Consider the following 9,988-nt stretch of genomic DNA (forward strand, 5'->3'; position numbering starts at 1 on the left):
CTCTCTCTCTCTCTCTCTCTCTCTCTCTCTCTCTCTCTCTCTCTCTCTCTCTCTCTCTCTCTCTCTCTCTCTCTCTCTCTCTCTCTTCCGTTTCTGATATTTCTGCCTCCGTTCCAATATAATAGAGGTGTTGTAAGGTCATATCATTGCATGTTAGTTCACCAGTCCACTAGGTGGCACTGTGACATTGAAGTTGTTGCCGTTCCATAAGCATAAAAGAGGAACTGGGGGCTATGTTGTTATGCTAAGTATGTGATGAACCGGAGTCGCAGCTCGGCGCTACCAGAAACCAATAAACTCCACTATGCTCACCAGAAGCCTCCTGTGAGTTACTACATAATGGCGACGAGGATAAAAGTACAGCAGATGCCTGGTGGAAATGCACACAAATGAGCGAGACTGTTGAGTGGCTACGTTAACGGCACCAAACACCGGACAGTGGTGTGAGCTAGAAGATGGCGGCGGCAATGGTAGGAAACACCGCTCCTTTTGATAGTCAATCCCAGACGTGGGAGGAATATTGTGAGGTTCTCCAATATTTCTTTGAAGCTAATGAGATCGAAGATGCAGGTCGGCAGAAAGCTATTTTGCTCAGTTGAGTTGGCAGTCAGACTTACGGCCTTATGAGGAACCTTATCAGCCCGGCGAGGCCAGGAGAGAAGACGTTTGATGAGCTTGTTCAGCTGCTGAAAGACCATTTCAACCCCAAACCCAGTGAAATTGTACAGCGCTACAAATTTAACTCAAGAAGTAGGAAGCTGGGAGAAACAGTCATGGAGTATGTTGCTGTGCTAAGGAAATTAGCACAAGATTGTAACTATGGAGACAAGTTAACAGAAATGCTGCGTGACAGGCTGGTCTGTGGGATTGGGGAGGATCGCATACAACGGCGATTGTTGTCAGAGCCGGATTTGACCTTCGACAGGGCACTGAAGCTGGCCCAGGCTATTGAGACAGCCAGCAAGGATGTGAGAGACTTACAGTCATTGGAGTCAGCACCCTCGCACATGAGCACCTGAGGCAGTGCACAAGATGACGGCAAGGCAGAGCCCCAGTGAGCAGCAGCACCAGCATAAGGCTTGTTACAGGTGTGGCAGTGAGCAGCACATAGCTGGGGACTGTAGGTTTATTAAAGAAACCTGTCACAAGTGTGGGAAGATAGGCCATATTCAGAAAGTGTGTAGGTCAAAAGGCTCAGTTAGTGCTTCACAAGCAAAAGGGGGTGGAGTATATCAGAGATATAAGCATGTGAAAACTCAGGGAGCAAACTATGTCAGCTAGGGGGAGGGCGAAAAAGATGACATAGACACAGATGAGATCATGTTCACTTAGTACAAAGTGGAGGAAATAGACATACCGACAGAGGAGCCATTTCTAGAAACACTGACTATTAACGAAACTGAAACACAGTTTGAAGTAGACTCAGGATGTGGGGTAACAGTGGTGAACCACTCAGTGTACAAAACCTTATGGAGGAGAGAGGTACCAGCCCTACAACCCTGCAGAGTGAGACTCAGAACATACACAGGACATAGGGTAAATGTTTTGGGAGCAGCTATGGTAAAAGTGCAGCACAAACAGTCAGTAAAAAACCTATCTGTGGTAGTTGTGCCAGGGACGGGCCCTGGTCTAGTTGGCAGGAACTGGATTAAGAAGCTAGGTTTGCAGTGGAGACCTGAAAGCCAGATTCACCATGTCAGGGAAGAGACCTTGGAGGAGGTACTTGGGGAATATGAGGAGGTTTTCAAAGAGGAACTAGGGACATTTAAAGGGCCCCCAGCTAAACTATATGTGGACAAGGAAGCAACCCCCAGGTTTTTTAAAGCTAGACCGGTCCCGTATGCAATGAGAGGAAGGGTTGAGGCCGAACTGGACCGTCTCCTAGTCCAGGAGATAATTGAACCGGTAAAATATGCAGAGTAGGCAGCGCCTGTGGTACCGGTGTTAAAACCAGATGACTCAGTAAGGTTGTGCGGTGATTACAAACTGACTGTAAATCGAGTATCAAAACTGGAGCAGTATCCAATTCCCAGAATTGAGGATTTGTTTGCCAACCTGTCAGGTGGACAGAAGTTCACAAAGCTAGATCTCAGTCATGCATATCACCAAATACCTTTGGATGAAGAAGCAAAAACATATGTGACCATAAATACACACAAGGGCTTGTTCACGTACAAAGTGTTACCTTTCGGAGTATCATCTAGCCCAGCTATTTTTCAACGGACCATGGAGGGACTGCTACAGGGCATCCCTAGAGTGGCAATATTCTTGGATGACATCCTGCTGACAGGGAAAGACGACGAAGAGCATCTGCAGACTCTTGTCCTTGTGCTGAAACGGCTACAGGAGGCCGGTCTCAGGCTCAAAAGAACCAAGTGTTCGTTCATGAGTGAGGAAGCGATGTTTCTAGGTCATAAGGTGGATGCCACAGGACTGCACCCCGTGCATGAGAAGGTGGAAGCAATCAAGGATGCACCCACACCTTCAAATGTGACAGAGCTCAAAGCATATCTAGGACTGTTAAACTATTATAACAAGTTCCTGCCCAGTCTGTCAACCACCCTTGCTCCAGTGCACACACTGCTAAAAAAAGACACAAAGTGGCAGTGGGAAGATGATGCAGTCAGCTGAAGTGTTGGTGCATTATGACCCAGAGAAGGACATTGTGCTATCATGTGACGCATCACCATATGGATTAGGTGTTGTGCTCTCACATCGCATGCCAGATGGAACTGAAAGACCCATTGGATTTACATCACGGACATTAAATGCTGCAGAGAAAAATTACTCACAACTTGACAAGGAAGGACTGGCAGTGATTTTTGGAATAAAACGCTTCCACAAGTACATCTATGGACGGAAGTTTACTATAGTGACGGATCACAAGCCCCTGTTGTCACTTTTCAGTGAGATGCGAGCAGTACCCCAAATGGCATCACCGAGGATCCAAAGTTGGGCCGTGACCTTGAGAGCCTATGAATACACCATAGTGTACAAAGAAGGGAAGTACCACAACAATGCAGACGCACTGAGCCGCCTGCCCCTACCAGAGAAACCTGACCTGGGGAGGCCAGAAGAGAGGGTTCTCATGCTGGAGAGTTCTGACATCACACTTGTGACTGCTGACGAAGTGAAAGTATGGACAGACAAGGATCCAGTACTCTCACGGGTGCGGGAATTGGTAAACAGAGGCTGGTCATCAGAATTAAAAGAGATTGAGTTTGGCCCTTATGCAGTGAGGAAACAGGAACTCAGTATCCAAAATGGGTGTGTGTTGTGGGGCGCAAGAGTTATTGTGCCAAAGCCAGGCCAAGAAAGTGTTTTGAGACAGCTTCATCAATGCCATCCGGGAGTGTCCAGGATGAAAGCACTGGCTAGGAGCTATGTATGGTGGCCAAAGCTCGACAAGGATGTAGAGGATACTGTCAAGTCCTGTATGACATGTCAAGAGCACCGAAATGTTCCGGCACCAGCTCCGTTACACCCCTGGGATTGGCCTGATAAGTCCTGGAGTCGTATTCATGTGGATTATGCTGGGCCATTCATGGGGAAGATGTTTTTTGTGCTCATCGATGCACACTCAAAATGGATGGATGTGGTTCCAGTCAATTCTGCCACTTCAGCCACTACAATTGAGTGCCTGCGTACCAGTTTCAGTAACCATGGACTGCCTGAATTGTTGGTGTCTGATAATGGCACCTGTTTCATCAGCACAGAGTTCGAAGATTTCCTGAAAATAAATGGTATCCGTCATGTGACCTCGGCACCCTATCACACCTCCAGTAACGGGTTAGCAGAGAGAGGGGTACAGACATTTAAAAGGATGATGAAAAAATGTCCAGAAGGCACACTGACAGCCAAGGTAGCCAGAGTGTTATTTAGTTATCGTGTGACTCCTCACACTACAACAGTTCTCTCACCAGCAGAGCTGCTCCTCGGGAGGAAGCTACGTTGCTGTTTGGATTCGATTCATCCAGATCTGTGCATGAAGGTGAAAGAAAAACAGGAAAGACAAATAAGAAATCATGACAAAAAGGCAAAGGGGCGCTGGTTCAAAACAGGAGACTCAGTGCTGACGAGAAACTTCAGTCTTGGACCCAAGTGGATTCCAGGAATCATAGAGTCAGTGACAGGGCCAGTGTCATATAAAGTGATGCTGGGTGATGGGAGAGTAGTCAGGAGACATGTGGACCAGATTCATGCTCACCACCAAAGACCAGAAAAAGACCATGAAAGACAACAGACTGACTGGACTCAGCTAAGTCAGGCAGCCGAAAAAGGAGAGACATGAGAATGTGGTGCTCAGTGGGGACGAGTTGGAAGAGCCAGCAGCTACAGAAGCTGCAGCAGCAGAGAGGGTCCATGGAACTGTGGAAAATACAAGTCCAGGGAAGAGACAGTCAAAAAGAGAGACTAAGTTACCCAGTTACCTTAAAGACTTCCAGCTGAGCTAAGAAGGGAATAGATAATACTGTTGTGAGTCACCTGTTAGGTTTAATAAAAAATTGTTACAGTGTTACAATGTTCCTGTTGGATGTATATAACCTGCTTGAGGGGAAGGGGATGTTGTAAGGTCATATCATTGCATGTTAGTTCACCAGTCCACTAGGTGGCACTGTGACATTGAAGTTGTTGCCGTTCCATAAGCATAAAAGAGGAACTGGGGGCTATGTTGTTATGCTAAGTATGTGATGAACCGGAGTCGCAGCTCGGCGCTACCAGAAACCAATAAACTCCACTATGCTCACCAGAAGCCTCCTGTGAGTTACTACAAGAAGAGAATGGAATTATAGTTGACGTAAATTGGGGCCTAACTATAGGCACTTTCACACCGGAGTACTTTTCCCCGTACTTTTCCTGTTTAGTTCCGATAGTGCCTGGAATTTTGCATTCACACCAAAAAGAGAACTTAGTTCAGAGAACTTTTACCCACATTTTAGTGCCTTCTAGAGAGTACTATCCTGGGGAGAAAAAGTACCAATTTCTGATTGGCTGGGCGAATTGCAAACCACGTAAAACTGAAGTCGCCATTGTATTTGCTGGCATTAGCATTATTAGCATTAGCATTAGCCCAGCGCACCAACGGAGAGAAAATAATGTATGGCAACACAAAAGAAAACATGGGAGCGGTGGAGATGAGGAGGTGTCGGCGTTCTGGCGATTTACTCGGAAGGCTTCAGTAGAAGCTGCTGGGAGTCCCAGCAGCTTCTACTGAAGCCTCCCTAACGGCCCGTCTACACAGCGGCGTGTGTTGATGCTTGGCGGTGGGCGTGTCTGAAGCTTGGGGAGTTCATGCGAGCAACGAGATCAACAACCAATCACATGAATCTCCCGTGCAAATAAAATCAAGTTTTATTTATATAGCACATTTATAAACGATTTTTGGTCGAGCCAAAGTACATATTTATTAAGTACATATAATAAAAATAGCCTACAGTAGAGACACTTTACAGCAAATACAACAGCACAGTTTGTTCAGAATACCATATATAATATAATATAAACTCCCCAAACAGGCAAAAACCTACCAGTTTCACCCACTGTCTCTGCCACCTCCCTCCATGCCTGGCTCCTCCAGTTTGTATCCCGGTAGGTGAACAGAGACTGATCATATAACACCGGGTGATACACTACCGCTATAATTAATTTCTCCTCCATTTTTTGGAATATGAGGAAAGGACCTGCGTAGTCTCTCCCAGCATACACGCAGATTGGCTAGCGCTTGTACTGGCAGATTTGCTTAAACGGGATTTGATTGGCTGACGCTTCTGCCGAGGCGCCAAAAGTTGAACGTTGCTCAACTTTTGCAGCGAGCAACGCCAGCGACCCTCCGCGTCGCTTCCCACAATGCAGTTCGGCGAAACATTCTTTCTTTAATAGAAATATTTCTTCTGCCCGTAAAGTGTCCAAACCAGGCTTTGCTGGATAAGCGCATTTTTAAAACATAGCCATTGTCCATGCCGGATTCAGTTGGATTATTTGTCACAGTTGCTCCGATCAGATCGGTCTCCTCCATTTTGTAGATTATTTACGACTTTTGAATCCACATAAACACAACGGCAAAATCCGGCTTACTTTGAGCATGTGTTTTAAACAGTTTAATCCCTTTGTGAATTGTTTCCACTTCCGCGCCGTCCTTTAATTTCTTCATACAGCGGGACCTTCCAAAAGGAGTCATTTGGTGGGGCTCTTGGGAAAAAAGGTTGGGAACCACTGATCTAGAGAATTCGAACAGCACTTATCATGGCTGCCACAGAGGCATGCCCGGCGCCGTGGGAGGGCCAGGCCCTCCCATTTGACATTCCTGCCCTCCCCCAATAAACACGTTTTTTATTATTTATAAAAATTAAAAAAAATATATATTTTATTTTTTAAATTATAAATAAACTGTGAACTTTTATGCTACGATGTATGTGATGTCAGAACAAAACAAAAATCGCAGGCTACGTCAAATAAATGCATGTGTCTGTTGTGATTTGTGATTCGTCCCCATTTATACCAATCACAGCGTCACACTCTGCCGCCTATTCTGGATTTGTTTATTGTGCATTCTGTAGACTCCCATTTCTGTTTGAATTACAAAATGGACATAAAAAATTGGCTTAAAAGGTCTAAGGATTTATTAAAACGAAATAGCGATGAAAGAACTGCAGCCGATGGTGCAGCTGGCGTCCCTGCACCTGCCGTTGCAGCAGCACGCCTTAATGTCACAAGCTTGACCTCGGCAAACCCCGGGGCTGAGTTAGCGATGATCTTGGGGTTAATGAACCCAAGCAGGTGAAGCTGGATTGTTATCCAGGGAGATTGTTTTCAGGAAAGAAGCGCACTTTTGCCGCTGCATGGTACAACAACAGACCATGGCTTGAATATTCGTTAGAAGCAGACGCAGCCTTTTGTTTCCCCTGTAGACAGTTTAAAGTAAACACGTCTTCATCTGATGCGGCTTTTACTGTCAAAGGTTTTTGCGACTGGAAACACGCATTAGACTGATAAAGGACTGCTAAGACATGCCGCATCAAAATAACACATTTCATGTGAGAGCTCGTGGAGAGAGAGAGAGAGATACGCGAGGAAACAAATAAGGAAATTAGTACTTTGGTGCAGATCAGCTGGCACGGAGCCGTTATTACGTGTCAGCTGTCGTTGATATTATAGATTTTTTAGCTGTCAACCAACTCCCTCTCATGCCCCTTTCACACCAGCGCTTTTTCAGCTCCGGCTCGGAGCTGGAGCCTGAAAAGCGCCGGTTTTTCCTGTTCACACCGCAGCGGCGCCGGCTCTTAGCTCCGGAATCCGGTTCACTTCCAGCTCCAAAAAATTGTCGGTCTAGAGGCAAGAGCTTCGGAGCTAAGAGGTGGCGTCGCTTACGTCTCTCTTACGTCGAGGCGTGCAGGAAACTAAACCCACCTCCCCTGAACACTAACCAGGCTTCGTGTGATTCTGTTTATTTGTACCTTACTTTGACCATCCGTTCACTGTTATTGATCATTGTGGAGAGAGGCAGACGTGTTGTTTTGTATTATAGCAGCTATCGGATGGAATCAATTCATGGGCTGCACAGGTTGTCGTGTCCGACTATCACAAGTAGAATCATAATAAAAATACGCCGGTAAAATGTGCCTGTAGAAAACGGTTTATGCCACAATAGGATAGCAATAGCAAGTAGTCAGTTTAGCTTAAGGTTGCTATGCTAACATCACCCATTTTATACCAGAGAAACTTTCATAACAGCGTTGTGATGCCAAACAGCGTCAATTCAGACTGATTTACTTAAGGGGAACTGGGGATATGTATCAGCTGCTTGTGTGAGTCGGACAGTGAATACTTTAGAGCGGCCGCTGCCGTGTGAGCTAACCGGGAGCTAACGGGAGAATAAACTCCCGTGGAAGAGCAGCCAGCACTGCAGCGGTCGGTAAATGCTGCAGAAACACATTAATAAACAATGAACCACGGCACTCTAGAGAAAAGCATAAGGTTGGAGAAGTCGTTATTTAATTTAATCTGGCTTCGTGTGATTAAAAGCAACACGATCATCAACCCGACGCAGTTCCCCGTTGTTGTGAGCGCCGTAATGCCGTTGGGGAGCAAATCAGCGATGTAAACGGTGACGTCATGACGCAGCAGCGGCAGCACCAGTCGGGTGCTGGGCGGTGTGAACAGAGCGGGAGCAGAAAAGGGAAACCGGAGCTGAACCAGAAAAGCTCCCGCTCGGAGCTAGAAAGGGAAAAGCGCTGGTGTGAAAGCCGCATCTGAGGTGACTCGATGCACTCCACAGCATGTCCGAGTGCAGTGCATCGGAACATAAACCATGCCCAAGGCGGGCTAAACAGTTCATCGTCTCCGTCTCTACTATTTCTCTCCGAGTGCAGCGATGAGGAAGCTGCCATCCGTAACCAGTGTGCCTTGCTCGTGATTTACCAGTGTTTGTGCTGCCACGCACACAATGTTTCAAAAGTGGTTTCTATGTTGCCCTTTATTTGTGTATGTTTGCGATAAGTGTGCGTCTTTGCGCAATCCTGTTGGCCTTGCTGTTTGATATAAATTGTGCCGCCGCCCCGCAGCACGTGACGGTTTTGTGTGCCCTCCCATGAAAATCATATGCCCTCCCTTTAGATTTGTTCTGGCGCCGGGTCTGCACAGAGGGACTTCCGGGTCATTTCACTCCGTTAGGAAGGTTCCTAAGCTAAATGGACTATTCGGTTGCGTTCCGATAATCCAAAAATCAGCTCCTAAGTTCTAACCCTATCTCCTATTCCTTGACCTCTGAGTGAAACGTTAAGGGATAGTGGATAGGAGAATTCAAAAGGATTTAGGAGAAGAGACTGCGGTACTTTAGAGAATCGACTGCACTTTCACTATCCGACGTGTTTATGATGCGCCAGCGGACGTCATGAAAGTGCGTCTGCTGCTGTGGGGAAACTATGGAAACTACAGTTTTCTATACAGCGGACTACAACATGGATGTTTAATAAGAACGAGGGACTACTGTAAACTCACCTAGAGACTCTGCACCGTGCTCTGATGCTGTTGCTTTATGCTTTATGAACGTGGACAACAGAGAAACATATTCTTCATGACCAAAGCTGGAATTGAAATAAAAAAGGAAAGTGAAACTTATGCTCGTCACCCTCTCCCTCCGGTCCACATTAATACAAATGATCCCAATACGTATGATTGTATGAAAAGATCTTAAAACCAAAACAAATGTATTTATTATAAACGTTAGTCCTTAACATCTATCACTGTGTATATCACCATTCAAACATCTTTTAAAAGTTGAACAAACTCCACACAGCTCAGTAAAGACTGTGAGATGTTGACTTTATTTTATTTGATCATTTCAGTAAAAACTAACGTTCATATTTCTCTTTGATTATAATACTGATGAACGTTCAGAAAAAAGCACTTTGGCAACTTACCACATACGTTTTAAAATGCTTAATAAGCACCGTAACTTTCATGATATCATTTCTCGGTCATAATCGGTTGTTTCCGTGAACGGCCGACTGTTGAGTGACTGCAAATGCTGCGGCTGCAATGCATTGTGGGGCAGCATTTTCTCCTCTCCTTTCGGTTAGGGAGGTCCAGTGGTTCCTAAGCTAAAGGAGGTTATAAAGGAAGTTTGAAACCTCCTTTCCTTTCATTTGGAGAATTGGAACGGCACTTATCATGGCTGCCACTGAGGGACTTCCGGGTCATTTCACTCCGTTAGGAAGGTTCCTATCTAAATGGACTATTGGAATGCAACCTTGGTGTGAAAGCGGTTCATGCGTCTTCTGTGATTCGATCGGACAGCTCGACAGACATACTGACGTACAGTAGGCCTAGGTCTGTTCCCAACTCACAGTGACCACCTGCTGTTAGATCTTAAGCTTTAATTATTCTGACATGTGTTTTGTATAGAGAAAAACGTATGTCAGGAACTGAGTTTCAATGCCGCATGGTTTGCAGTGATAAAGGGGAGCAGGGTATACATAAATACAAATTA

The 9,988-nt window shown here is 45.8% G+C and overlaps 1 pseudogene; it reads left to right on the top strand.

Moving 5' to 3' along the window:
• The first annotated feature begins 136 nt into the window (after positions 1–136).
• LOC117557518 lies at positions 137–4,505 on the top strand (annotated as a pseudogene).
• The last annotated feature ends 5,483 nt before the right edge of the window (positions 4,506–9,988 follow it).

Source organism: Gymnodraco acuticeps, unplaced genomic scaffold (assembly GCF_902827175.1).
Source record: "Gymnodraco acuticeps unplaced genomic scaffold, fGymAcu1.1, whole genome shotgun sequence".
NCBI classification, from domain to species: domain Eukaryota; kingdom Metazoa; phylum Chordata; class Actinopteri; order Perciformes; family Bathydraconidae; genus Gymnodraco; species Gymnodraco acuticeps.